Here is a 13,830-nt window from a genome sequence, read left to right as displayed (position 1 = left end):
CCCCCTTCCCCCTTATCATGGTGCATGGAAGAGCATCCCAAGCCCCCATGGGCCTTATGGGTCCTTTGGGCATCCTTTATCCCCTTCTGAATCCAGATGTGTGGGGCTGAGGCTTGCACGGCTGCGGCAGGGCCTTTCACAGGCATTTTCAAGGTTTTCCTGCTCCCCAATGTTGAGTAGGCCTGCTGGCAGACAGCAATTTCCTGGTCTCCTACCCTCACCTCCAGGATTTCAGGTGGCCACATTTTGGGCAGCTAAGTGGCCATAGAGACTGCACAGGGCACTGTGAGGCTGGCCTGAAGCCACTCTTTCTCCTTCCCCACTACCCAATTCATCCAGCTTAACTTTCAGAGGTGAGATAGCAGAGCAACAGGCTATCTTGGGTGGGTGGTTGGCCATATAGGTTGCCCTGGGCTCCCTGAGTGGAAGGAGGAGGAGGTTGTTGGGGGCAGGCTATCCCATACCTGATTTGCCCTCCATGGTTGAGTGATGTCACAGTGGGCCAATCAGGTAAGCTATGTGTCACCCTTTTGGATTTTATTGTTTATATATATGCCATCTTGTGGCTCTCAATTAAAATTTAATCCAAATTAAATCACAGAATGGTTATATAGTGATAAGCATGTTAGCTTAATAAATGCACTAATTTATTGATAACTTTATTGGGATTGCATATACTGGGTATGAGCCTCTTGTGGCGCAGAGTGGTAAGGCAGCGATATGCTGTCTGGAGCTGTCTGCCCATGAGGTTGGGAGTTCAATCCCAGCAGCCGGCTCAAGGTTGACTCAGCCTTCCATCCTTCCGAGGTCGGTAAAATGAGTACCCAGCTTGCTGGGGGGTAAACGGTAATGACTGGGGAAGGCACTGGCAAACCACCCCGTATTGAGTCTGCCATGAAAACGCTAGAGGGCGTCACCCCAAGGGTCAGACATGACTCGGTGCTTGCACAGGGGATACCTTTACCTTTACCTTTATATACTGGGTGTTTCTTACATAAAACAACTTTTTAATAGAGATTATTGCTGCCAACCATGGATTTCATGTGCCAACTTCTGCCTAGTACATGTATAAAATTTGCACTGAAATCAGATCACTAGTTTTGTTTATCTTGGTTAACCCATAGCATAAGGAACTTTCTAAACACAGGGATAGATGGATGGATGGTTAGATAAAAAGAGACAGAGAGAGATAAAAAGAGAGAATTCATAACAGTTAAAAAGCTACAATAACTGTACTAACATTAATGTGCCAGTGTTATAGACTAATTAGTATCTTGACAATACAATCTATCCTTGTTGCAAAGTCAGCAGAATACCTGACATATAATTTAAAACCACTGATGTAAATGGTCTTAAATAGGAGTAACTGTTTAAGATTACACTATCAGTCAAGTCAAAATCAAGTATAACATTAAATTTGTTTATCATGGGGAGCAATTTTTTCACAGTATTACCTGAAAAGGCAGACAGTAATTCTGAGAATCTTCTTGGGTCCAAAGCCTTATTTCATGCCTTAATTTTTTGATAATTTATGGAAATTGTCAACTGATTTAACTGAAATCTAATTTATGCCTGTCCTAATTATGCAGCCGTGGAGCCTCAAGGGACAAAGCTGGAATTCAGCTATACATTCTTTATCATCATAAATATCTTATTACTTCAAATCAGGCTGGAAATGCTTTTCTCAGCATTTCATCAGAATTCCATAACAGACAGACAGACAGAAAAAAGAGTTGCATATACACACAAACCCTGATATTTGAATTCTTCAAATAAACAAATAATGTCCAACTTTATATCTCAATATTTTAGAAAAAAAACCACATAACTATGTATATTTACAATATGGTATTTTCTCAAAAACTCTTTTGAACGGTTACTGCATTTTACAGATAAATACTGCACTACATTCAGTCATATAGGTTGCAAAGCTAGATTTGAATCCACTAGCACCTTAGATTTCAACAAGATTTGGGGGATATAAGCATTTGAGAGTCAAAGATCCTTTTATCAGATACTCCTAAAACCTTGTTGGTCTCCAAAGAACAACTAGATTCAAATCTGTTTGTTCTATTGCAGACTAACACACAACCCTCTTCACTGTGCTGGATTGTGTCATGTTTTCACAAATCAGAACAGTTATGTAAAAGTAAAGTAATGAATAGGGATCAGTTGCTGACAATTTCACATAATAGGTACTGGCAGCTACAGGAAGGCATATCCTATCAGTTTGGATATGAGGTAATATTTCTTCCCTATATGAGTTGTACTAAGTCTTTGTGCTAGAAAAGCAAATAATGGATTTCTTTATTTTTTATGTCACCATGTGTTACTGATGTTTTCATGCTTACTTGGTGACTTCAATCAGGATAACATTTCTATTTTGCCATCCTATTTAAATTTCAATGCATAAACATACATGATCTCAAATGAGATAGTAGCATAATAAATAACAAATCAATGAGATAGTAACACAATATTTTCGCACCATAGTATGGGAAAGCCTCCCATTCCAAGCTTTGATGTAAATGTCCACTATAATAGTTTTAATACTATACTAGCAGAAAAGCCCATTGTATGAAAAATACAATGGGCGCTAGCCTTCTCTCCCGACTCAGGCAGATTACAATTCAAGTACACACAAAGTATTTATGACTCAATTTAGAACACTTGATTAACAAAAAAATGCTCATGTTTGAGAGTCAGACAAAAATAATAGCTTAGGCTCAGTCTACAAAACCAACTGTGAAAAATGTAGACTAGAAATTGTTAACACACACATAGAGGAACTGAATTGTCTGGAGAAGGACATGGTATAAATATAAAAATAAACAAATTCTTATAGTAACTGTAGTGGAAGGGCAAAGCTGCTGTCCCCTTCTGAAATATACCATTCTCTTTAGTCTAGTTTGTTTGACAGCAGAACAGCTAGCAGCCAATCCTTGGAAGGGCTGAAGGAGTCAGAAAGAGAGTTGGGTGAGAGAGAAAAAACTTTTTCACTGTCAGCTCAGACAGCTCTTCTGAGAATGTGAGTGAGATGTGTGTGTCCTTCATAGTGCAGGGGGTTGGACTAGATGTCCCATGAGGACCCTTCCAAATCTATTATTCTATGATTCTATGATTATATGAAAGAGACTAGAGGGACCTCATCTTGGAGTTTGCCTTGTGTGTAAATAGGCTAAAGTAGTGAATATGTGGTGATAGGGCTCGCATCTCCAGAGTTTATTGGGAAAGAACCACTCTGAAGAGAATTTGGAGGTCTCAGAACCTGACTTTTGTAATAAAGCAGGCTTGTTTGAGAAATACACTGAAGCTGCCTCAAATTCTGAGGGGAAAAAGTGAGGGCATTACCGCACATCGGTAAAAATAGTGTTATACCAGCTGAATGGCATAGTGCTAAATATTATTGCACCTTCCAGCTCCTCCTCACCCTTTTGCTGTCTTGTTCTTGTCTGCCACCTTTTCACACTTCTCAGCCTCCACAACTGTTGCTGGAAATGGCGGGAGACAGCAACATGCTTTATACGTGACTCTCTTCCGTCTGTCAATCAATCCAGGCAACCAATCCCCTTTCTCCATATTTTAAAGGTCCCGCGATATCCATTATTTTTTTAAAATTCATACTTCTCCATTTAAATGCCTATGATTAGATTATGATTAGATATGATCAGATGCTTAGCACTTTTTGAACGCCACCCCTTTATTGAATCATGAATCTTTCTACATTTAAAAATCAATCTTGTTCCTGATTTGGGGGGGGGGGACTTTAGAGAGGCATGCTTGGTGTTACAACTTTGGGAAAAATATTTCTGGAATCGGCTGCATACTTGTCCACCTATTCATTGCTTCAGGATGTCAGCCATATTTAAAAAGACATTCCTGTCCCCGGGAACAAGGGAGAGGGAGGCGAACGCAAGGGTGGGATGAGGCAAGCACCTTCAGCATGTTTGAGCCTGTATACCTTCCCTCTGCTGGTTGCTTGCTGGTTGCTCTCCCTAAGCGAGCGCTAAATAAGCTGGGGAATCTACTTTATGCTATTCCCCAACTAGGACTTTAAAATGGAGGTTACTGCCCAGACAATGGATGTTGGCAATGTCATATGGAGGGCCAGAATATAACGACAACATAAGGTAAGCATTTCACTACATTTAACGGGTGTGGAAATTCCCTGAGAATCCCAAGGCTGAAGGAAGGCCAACATTCACTTCAAGAATGCTTAGCTGTTATTGCTCTTTACTCTCTTAAATAATCAACTATAATAATGCTTTTCTGAATCAGCTTATTTTCCTGTACTTGGAAGTTAATAAAAGTTATGGTATTTTTTGTTTGTTTGTCTCCTTCATAGATGTGGAAATTATTTCATTCAGATGCCTCCTGAGTTAAATCTGAGTTAAATCTGTCAGGTAGAGTATTGAGCTAGACCAGCATATTGGTTGACCTGTACATCATTCTACTTCATGCAAACACCATATTTAAGATCCCAGCCATCACAGCAACCCTCACATCTCTTAAAATGGTTGGATCTTTCCGATGCAAGCACATTACCGTGCACCAGAGAGGCAACACATTTTTTCTTTCAATGGTGGCCCTTTATTATATCTCAATGACCGATTATGTATGGGTGGGTAGTCCGGGGTGGCAGCAGCAGAGCAGTGGGGCTAATCACCAATTATGCATGGTGCTGCTGCCATCCTGGGCCTGGCCCACCAAAGTGCCCTGGATGGCCTGTGGTATACAAACGTGGAAACTCCCGTGTTCCCCGCAATACTGCGCGCAACATTCACAGCCCTCCTGGGCTGGCCCCGTGCATAGCATCCTACAATGTCCCTGCTGGGATGGTGTCCCAACCCCCAACCTACAGTGTTCCTGCTGGGATGGTGTCCCACCCCCAACCTACTCTGTCCCTGCAGAAACATCACATGTCCCTGTCAGTCCCGTCAATTCCCCCACCCTCACCACTCCCATGCCATCGTGCAGTGGGGGTACCATGCTCCTGAGGCCCCCCCGCTTTCCCTGCCGCCGCATAGAATACTGGGTTCACCTAGCTCTGGCATTGTGTGTGCTTGCATGCTATGCTGGGGCAGTCTATGCATGCCGGGAGATTCCCTCCTCTGTGCGTATGCGGAAAGCAGTGGGGCATGCTTCCCCACCATAAGGACCTGGCAGCAGCTCAACGTGGCTGTTGCCATGCATAATCAGTCAAGGAGACTTCCCCTAATGCAAGGGATTCTGTGGCTGGAAGGTCCTTGCACTACAACATCACTTGTAAAAGTGCCAACATCACTTAACGGTAGAGATCCATGGGACTCAAGTCTGTGATATGACTCTTAGCTTTCAGGATTTGTATTTGTGTGTAAGGTACTAACACTCTTTTTGATTCAATTGTTAATACACCATATGGTAAGGCTTTATAGCATGTGCATTTGCTTTTAATGGTTGCTTTGTGCTTCAATAATGATAGCGAAACTACTATAGAGAGACATTGCATTTGAGAAATATATGTGCTATAGTAAGATTCACTGAAGTGTTGAGTATGTGTCTTACATTTGCTGAGTCTGCAAACTAGAACTACTGTCAGGTTTTCCATTCATGAATCATCTTTCTTTATTTGTGCTGATGCTGTCCATTGCATATTATACATCTCTCCTTTTACTTATATTGATTTTTATTCCTGGTGAACTATGAAATTGTATTCCTCTTTTTATTTGTCTTTTTAATGCACTTATTTTGTATGAATTTATTCCTCCTGGCACTGGAAGACATGATTAATATATTAAATTAAAACTCACTACATACTGGCTGAGCTAGGTATTAGGTTCATGCATGTTTCATAGTGCAGCTGCATTATACAATTTCTAGACAAATGACTTGGGAACTACTATAATATAACTATAAACCATTTCTACTACATGTTCCTTCTCTGGCATATAATCTTGCTGCTAAAAATGAAAAGGATGAATTTAGAATGCATGAAGTTTCCCTAAACTGGTAGCAGATGGTTAAACATTTTTAAAACATAAAACTGTAACATAATGGTCACATACTAATAAGCATACTTATCTATATAACTGGAATTACTTTGGAAATGTTATTAGCCATGCTTATATATTACAGCAAACACAATTATATTCTGTATATGCATGTGTATTTCTGTTTTGTAATATAAATGTGGTCTAGCATATGTTGGCATTTCTACAAGAGCCTTGAAAATTAGAATACAGGAACACTGATGCCATATCAGAAACCTTATCAGGGATGCTCCCATCATCGAACACTGGACAGAACAGCAGCACAACGTTGATTGGGAGTGACTGATGAAATGGACATGCAAACACATCTTTAACATCAGGACGGAATCCAGACTGGTATGGATCAAGGGCCAAATTTTCTTCCAGAAATGCTAGGAGCTGATCCGCCATGGCCCGCTCTATCACCTTGCTCAGAAACGCATGATGCGAGACTGGGTGGTAACTGGTGGGGTCCCACGGGTTCAGCAATGGTTTCTTCAGTAAGGGACGAACCACTGCTTCCTTAAGTCCAGGTTATCCAGGATTACTTGCTTAGGAAAAAGACATTATCATTTTTTTCCTGATATCTAGCCTATATCACTGTACTTGTAGTTTAAACACATTACTGCACGTCCTTTCCTCTGCGGCCAACAGAAACAGCATCCCGCCCTCCTCCAAGTGACAACTTTTCAAATACTTAGAGGGCTATCATGTCCCCTCTCAACCTCCTTTTCTCCAGGCTGAACATTCCCAAGTCCCTCAACCTATCTTCATAGGGCTTGGTCCCTTGGCCCCAGATCATCCTCATTGTTATCCTCTGTACCCTTTCCATTTTATCTACGTCCTTCTGGAAGTGGGGCCTCCAAAACTGCACACAGTAATCCAGGTGTGGTCTGACCAGTGCCATATACAATGGGACTATGACACCTTGTGATTTGATGTGATGCCCCTGTTGATACAGCCCAAAATGGCATTCGCCTTTTTTACTGCTGCATCACACTGCCTGCTCATGTTTAGTTTACAATCCACAAGTACCCCAAGGTCTCGTTCACACACAGTATTACCTAGAAGCGTATCGCCCATCCAGTAGGCATGCTTTTCATTTTTCTGACCCAGATGTAGAACTTTACACTTATCTTTATTAAATTGCATCTTGTTCTCATTTGCCCATTTTTCCATTGTGTTCAGATCTCGTTGAACTCTGTCTCTATCTTCCGGAGTATTTGCCAGTCCTCCCAATTCGGAGTCATCTGCAAACTTGATGAGTAGTCCCTCCACCCCCTCATCTAGATCATTAATAAATATGTTAAAAAGTACCGGGCCGAGCACCGAGCCCTGAGGTACCCCGCTACTCACCTCCCTCCAGTCTGATGAAACACCACTGACAACAACTCTTTGAGTGCGGTTCTCTAACCAATTCCCTATCCAACCTAACTATCTGAAAATCCAGATTGCAGTCCTTCAATTTATGCATCAGAACATCATGGGGAACCTTATCAAAAGCTTTACTAAAATCCAAGTAAACGACATCAACCGAATTTCCACGATCCAGCAAACCTGTTACTTGGTCAAAAAAGGAAACCTGGTTGGTTTGACAGGACCAGTTGGAGACAAATCCATGCTGACTTCCTTGGATCACCAAATTGTCCTCCAGATGTTTGCAGATCACTCCCTTTAATATCTGCTCCATTATCTTCCCCACAACAGAGGTCACTGGTCTGTAGTTTCCCAGGTCATCCTTCCTCCCTTTTTTGAAGATCGGAATAACGTTTGCTCTCTTCCAGTCCTCCGGGACATCTCCAGTCCTTAAAGAGGTCCCGAAGATGATGGACAAGGGTTCTGCAAGTTCTCCGGAAAGTTCTTTGAGCACTCTCGGGTGCATTTCATCCAGCCCAGAGGATTTGAACTCATCCAGTGTAGCTAAATGCCTCTTGACAACCTCTCTGTCCATGTCAACCTGCCACCCAGACACTATCCCTTGGCCATCTCTAGATGTGCCTAAACCCTTTGACCTGTGGGAAAATATGTAAAATAGGCACTGAGCCTTTCTGCTTTCTCTGCATCCTCCGTTAGAGTTTGTCCATCTGCACCCAACAGTTTGGCCTATTGCCTCGTTTACTTTACGTTTGCTCCTCACATAACTGAAAAATCTTTTCTTGTTACAATGGGCTTCCCTGGCCGATCTTAGCTCACCGTTAGCTTTGGCCTTTCTGATGATTGATCTCAGCTTTGGCCTTTCTGATGATTCTATAGCTGTTACACAACAGCCATGTGTAACAGCTATAGAAATCCCAATATTTTTCCTGTTTAAATTGTGTGCAGCCCCTAATTCACGATACCAGAGGAGCGGGGCTAGAGTCATCAGCCTCCAGAGAAACCCTAGAGATTTTCAGGAATTACTACTTCTTCATACAGACAGATACAAATGAGTAGCTGTGTTGCTTATTCAGGCCGTGAGCTTTCGAGTGCAAGCACTCTTCGTCAGCATAAATCTTTGTTGGTCTTAAAGGTGCTACTGGACTCTGATTTTATTGTGCTACTTCCTCATACTATAGAGATCAGTTTCCCAGGAAGAGATAGCTGTTTTAGAAAGTGGATTTTATGGTATTATACCTGGCTGAGTTCCCACCCTGTCTTCCCAGGTTCCACCCCCAAATCTCCAGGAATGTTTAAACTTAAATGTGGCAACCCTGGGGATGCTGCAGTTATGTTATGCTAAAGAAATGTAACAGCGCTTGGTATGGATCAGTCTGCGCTAGGCACAGTTAAACATTAAATGTCCAAATGCTGCCGCAACACAGCATGGAAGGCCCACAGTTGCTGTCATTTCTGTAACCCTCAGATGCCACTTTCATTGACACTACTGGACAGACAATGAATGTGTTCATGAAAATGAACAATATAAAAATTAATATTGAAAATAAATGTATTTTAACAACAATAAAGAAATAAGAAAGGAACCAAACATTCCTATTAGTAGATTCTCTCTCCCTAGGAACATTCAACACTAGTACTAGGTATCAATACATCATTATCATGTGTCACTCCTGCTTGTCTCTGAGGATCCAGAGTGTAACCGAAACAGGGAAAATGCACCGTTATGATACTACTTCAGGAACTTACAGCAGGGATTAACTTGGCCTTGGGTGTCATATAGCCAGATGAGGAAATTCATTTTCAATGCTCAATGGAGTACAGATGTAGGGAAAGAGGAACAGTATAAAGTTGCTCTTTTGACTGTATAGTTTTATGGGTATCCAAATACAGAGAAAAACATGTGTTTGGAACAAAATCCTACACCACATCAATTCCCTGGAACACTATAGGGGAATAAAAGGAAAATCAAACAGAAAAAGAGAGCGGAAGAGATTTTGTAAAACTTCTGTTACCTTGGTCACAAAATGATATATTTATACAAGGATTCTTTAAAGAACCCTGTAATGTGAAGACAAACAGATCTGTTGCTGAAGAAAAGGTTGTTTATTTCACTAAAGTGGAAATATTTTTCAGGAGTATTTTTGAAAGACTGTCTGCAGTGGCACATAATAAATACTTACATAAAATGGGGGAAACAAGTAAACCTATTCTGGAGAAGCTGTAACTTGTATTTTTGGTACATAGAGAGCAGATTACCATAAATTCTTTTGTGCAATTTCCTTCTCAACTGAATCCCTTATTTCCTGTTCTGTGCCCCAAATTATCACATTAGATTAGCATGCATTTGATTTAAGTGAGGGTTATGTGGGCACAGTACACTTTTATAGACACTAGTAGAAGGAAAAGTCCCCAAGGGTATTTGACAAATTTAGCTATTATCTTGTGACATTGAGTCATAGCCAGGGTCAACTGAGGGGAAAAGTTTGGATTTGAGCTCTGCTATGGAGATACTTGACTGGACCAGTTTTTAACTTGAATTGAAGAACAATCTATACAATTCTGCAAGTCCCAGATAATTTCTATGAAAAATCAGTTTCAAAGATACTGATTTCTGCACCATCACTCCTAATAATCAGGGACTAACAGATTAAGATTTTGACAAAGATTAGTTAATCAGTAAATAATATTACATGAAAACTTCTCCCTATTAGTTTAAACATAGGAACAAATTAAAGTGTCATAAGTGCACTGCTCTTATTTTTAAGCATTTTTAAAAGTAATAATTTAAAATATTGTGGTAAATTTTAAACCCTAATGTTATATTTTTAAAACTCTATATCCTGTCTCTGCAGCACAATATTGTGGCTTACAAGAAGATTATATAACAGTTATTAAAATATATTAACAATAAATAGCACCACCAAATTAGCCTGGAGTACTTCCTGAGGTAGACTGTAAAAATACAAATTCAATCATCCACTGCAACTTAATGGATTTTGACTTGAGTAACTGCATAGGTTTGTATTGTCAATACTCAAATTTCAGATTCAGGTATCTAAGTCAGAAACAGTACCTTCTTGTGGCAATTTAATAAACCACAACAACAGAGATTTAAAAATTCAGCACAAGATTCTCTTATCAAATAAGAAATGGATGTTTTACAACTTGTGAAAATTGTTGAAAATTATACTCTTTGCATCACAGGCAGCCATGAGGCATTTGGAGTGGTGCTGCTAACAAGCAAGGCCACCTGGCCTGGCACTCTGGCCAGCCTGGCCCACCTCTCTCCACTTCCCCCCTGCAAATTCTGCACTTCCCTGGCATGCCTCCCATTCCACAGCCTCCTTGCATGGTCAGAACTCTACCTGGAGGCTTTGGAATGTTCAACACATAATTTTATGTTTTAATTAGGGAGAAAGCCCACTGCAGCCCTAAATGCAGCAGATGCTACTGAGACAAAGGTGTGTGTGAGGGAGAGGCTGCTCTGGTGAGGCACGGAACAGGAGATCTTCCCCTCGCCCAACTCCCCCTGCCAAGGCAGAAGAGCAAGCGGCCCAGGGCCAACACCACTGCCTCTTCCCCGACCTATGACAGCCGTGACCTCCTCCCTGCTCGTGCCGGCAGTTCCTCGCAGGTCCAGCCAGTGCTGTCGCCAACCTTGTGCCACCTCTGCTATGGGCTGCACCATGTTCTCAGTGCTACCTCCTCTTCCTTTCATTAGTGTCTGGTGCAGCCACATCCTCAGCAGCACTGTCTCCTCTTCACTGGCAGCTCCTCCTGCATGCCGCTACCACCTGGGTAGAGCATCTGGGGTGCCACAAGGACATCGCCAGTGGCAGAGAGGCTCGTATGGGGCAATGGCGGTGGAGAGCCTCGTGGCCAGCTAGAGAGGGCGGCTCTTCCATGGGTCATCTCAGTCAGGGGATGTGGCCAGCCCACGGAGTGTGAGGATAGACACTCTCAGGGCCCCAAATATGCTCCATGCACCAACCCTTTTCCCAATTATTATATGTTATCACAATAGTTGTGATAACATTAGAGCAAGCCTGGCTGTAGTGATTAGTTGATTCACAGTTTAGCATGGAAGGTCACTTAAGAATGTCAATGTCTCTCAAGCTAAAACTTACCTCACAGTTGCTGTTGCTGTGTTAATAGAATGGAGGTGAGGAGAATGTGGCCCTATTTGGGGGGAAAGGCAGGGCATAAATATCTAAAAACAACTATTATTATTAAGCCAGCTTGGTGTAGTAGTTAGGAGTGCAGACCTCTAATCTAGTGAGCCAATTTTGATTCTGTGTTCCCCAAAATGCAACCAGCTAGGTGACCCTGGGCTTGCCACAGCACTGATAAAGCTGTTCTGACTGAGCAGTGATATCAGGGGTCTCTTAGCCTCACCCACCTCACAGGGTGTCTGTTGTAGGGAGAGGAAAGGGAATGCAACTGTAAGCCGCTTTGAGACTCCTTCGGGTAGAGATAACTGGCATATAAGAACCAACTCTTCTTCTTCTTCTAAAATGTTTTCACAATTGGAGCCCATTGTATTTTCTGACATGAGACTTTACATTACATTCTAAGAGTAAAATAAAAGATCCAATGAAAATAAACTAAATTAGTACCATAATATGATCAGAAAAACAGAATTTGGAACTTTAGTAGTAGAAAACTTATATTAAATAAACTTTATTATATGGTCAATAGACTATTAGAATAGACCATATTAAAACACAGCAATTACTAGGATGTGATTAATAGTATTTCACTCTCTTTCTGTGTGTTAAGTGTTGTCAAGTCCCTTCTGACTTATAGATGCCCTATGAATCATGACCTCCAAAATGTCCTATTGTTAACAGCCTGGTTCAGGACAAACTGGGAACCAGCTTCTAATCTGGCAAACTGGATTTGATTCCCTGCTCGCCCCCATGCTGTCAGCTGGGTGACCTTGGGATCATCACAGCACTGATAGATCCATTCTAACTGAACAGTAATATCAGGACTCTCACAGCGCCACCTACCTCACCTACCTCTACCTACCGAGGGTGTCTACTCGGCCTATTATGCACGACCGCTGAAACGGTGGCATGAAGAATGCGGAGGAGGAAGAAGCAAAGCAAACCACTTATGCACGGGACGGAACCCAACAGCAGCAAAACCCAAAGTATCCGATTATGCACGCGGCTACTCCGGAGTCGCTTCTGATTGCACCCTGGTCCCGGGAAGCTCCACAATGACCCATTATGCACGGGGGTTTTAGCACACATTCGGGGTGGAATGGCGGCGACTAAAATCACCGATAACGCATGGTGCCGGCTGCAACCGGCCGCAGCTTCGGTGAATGCCGCTGAAAAAGCTGCATTAGCGAAACGTGGAAGAAAGCACAGCTTCCGGGTGACTGGGGCGCAACCAGAAGCGGCGTCCGGATCGCCGCGTGCATAATCGGTTACTCTGGGGTTTGCCTCCATCGCGCCCCGCCCCGTGCATAACCGGTGTGTGTCGCGTCTTCCCCCTCCGTGTTTTCCATGTGACCCGAAATCGCCGTTTCGGCGGCCGTGCATAATGGGCCTTTCTTCCGCATCTCACTAACGCGGCTTTTTTGGCGGCATATATAGACTCTGCGGCCAGTTGCTGCCTGCAGCATGCATAATTGGTGATTTTAGCCGCCATTCCACCCCGAATGTGGACCTTCCACTCCGTGCATAATGGGCCTTGTTGTTGAGAGAAAAGGGAAGATGACTGTAAACCGTTTTGAGTCTTCTTTTGGTAGAGAAAAGCGGCATATAAGAACCAACTCTTCTTCTTCCTTGATTGAGCCAATCCATCCTGTTGGAATCTTATCTCAGTGGCTACGTTGGAAAATACTGCCACTTTTCTCCCCAGCAAGAAGGCTAACTAACTGACCTACTAAATAGTCTGGTACTCCAATCAAAAATGGAGCAATTATATCTTCTCTATCTCCCTCACAATAATTGCAAGGCAACAGCATGTGAGATACAGCCTGTAGCATCCCTGCACAATAAGGGCTTTATCTATCATTGCAAAGTATGTGCTTATAGTGACTCCTCAATAATTGTTTTGGCAAAACATTGCAATACGTAAAAATTCTCCTATATTTTGGAATACTTTAAAAATAGTTTGCACATTTCTTCAATACTGGAAAAACAAAACAGTACAAGATGATTTATAGGTGTCAGGAAAATTGTATTAATAGATGTGGGTTTTTAACGCATGATTTACAAGAGAACAAGGAGATACATCTAACAAACAGAAAGGGATTACTGTTATGGTTGCCACCAAGTCTGAGGAATATATTCTGAACCTTTAAAAGAGGTTTAGTGAATGGAAATGGGCAATTGACAGTTTTCACACATGGAGGTACATAACTTCAAAATGTTTAGTGAAGCACTAATTAAAGGGACAGGATATTTTTCTTCAGGCCTGCTGGAAACTC

General features: G+C 42.1%; 1 protein-coding gene and 1 long non-coding RNA gene across 5 annotated transcripts in view; both read right to left on the bottom strand.

Moving 5' to 3' along the window:
- ROBO1 (roundabout guidance receptor 1) overlaps window positions 1-13,830 on the bottom strand; it is a 795,752-nt gene that overhangs the window by 530,115 nt on the left and 251,807 nt on the right. The gene's annotated exons all lie outside the window — the stretch shown is intronic.
- The window catches only part of LOC143840682 (uncharacterized), an 84,448-nt gene continuing 76,286 nt past the window's right edge, over window positions 5,669-13,830 (bottom strand). Inside the window, exons 2-3 of the long non-coding RNA XR_013232310.1 lie at window positions 11,513-11,564; window positions 5,669-5,752 (exon numbers count right to left, since the gene is read on the bottom strand). This is a non-coding gene — a long non-coding RNA (uncharacterized LOC143840682). The remainder of the gene's footprint in view (window positions 5,753-11,512; window positions 11,565-13,830) is intronic.

Source organism: Paroedura picta, chromosome 6 (genome assembly GCF_049243985.1).
Source record: "Paroedura picta isolate Pp20150507F chromosome 6, Ppicta_v3.0, whole genome shotgun sequence".
In the NCBI taxonomy this organism is placed as follows: Eukaryota; Metazoa; Chordata; class Lepidosauria; order Squamata; family Gekkonidae; genus Paroedura; species Paroedura picta.
This window is presented reverse-complemented; position numbering and strand designations above follow the sequence as displayed.